Source organism: Lactuca saligna, chromosome 7, assembly GCF_052625555.1.
Source record: "Lactuca saligna cultivar CGN05327 chromosome 7, ASM5262555v1, whole genome shotgun sequence".
NCBI classification, from domain to species: Eukaryota; Viridiplantae; Streptophyta; class Magnoliopsida; order Asterales; family Asteraceae; genus Lactuca; species Lactuca saligna.
Genome location: NC_136423.1, coordinates 174,657,358 through 174,658,037, shown reverse-complemented (window position 1 = coordinate 174,658,037; position 680 = coordinate 174,657,358). Strand labels below are relative to the sequence as shown.

Here is a 680-nt window from a genome sequence, read left to right as displayed (position 1 = left end):
ACTTGTGCAACCCGCAATTCCCGCAACTTCTACTTTTGAGCTTAAGGGTCACATCCTTGCTCAACTTAAGAAGATCCCCTTCACCGGCAAAGACCACGAAGATGCTTACAAACACTTGGATGAAGTTAATGATGTAGTTTATTATTTTAATGTTCCAAACATGCCTTGGGAAACTCAGCTACTTCGCATGCTTCTAGTTACATTGAAGGGTGCTGCAAATGATTGGCTCAAATAATTGCCCCCCGGATCCATCACTACATGGGCCCAGATGAAAGAAGAGTTTATTGATCAACTATCCCCACCACCCAAGATATCTAAGATAAAGAAAGCCATAGCCAACTTTGAACAACAAGCTGGAGAGTCACTATATGAAGCTTGGGAGAGGTACAAGAGCCTACTAAGGAATTGCCCACATCATGACCTTAATAGTCAACAAGAAGTCTCCATCTTTTATGATGGAGTAAGTGTTACAACAAGGCAATTAGATGACTCGCAAGGTCCACTCACGAAGAATGCACCTCTGGTGATAAAGCAACTAATTGAAGAATTCTCTAAGCATTCTAGAGAATACCATAATCCAAGAAATGATGTGAAAAGGGGGCAGCCTATGCAGCTTCAGAAGATTTCTTAGCAGTTATGGCTATGTTGAAAACCATGGATAGGAGGATGGACAAAATGGA

At 41.6% G+C, this 680-nt stretch overlaps 1 non-coding gene across 1 annotated transcript; it reads right to left on the bottom strand.

The window, feature by feature from the left end:
• Nucleotides 1-316: 316 nt before the first annotated feature.
• LOC145007780 (small nucleolar RNA R71) lies at nucleotides 317-423 on the bottom strand. The gene has a single exon (XR_013663146.1). It is a non-coding gene; the product is annotated as a small nucleolar RNA R71 (small nucleolar RNA).
• Nucleotides 424-680: the final 257 nt, after the last annotated feature.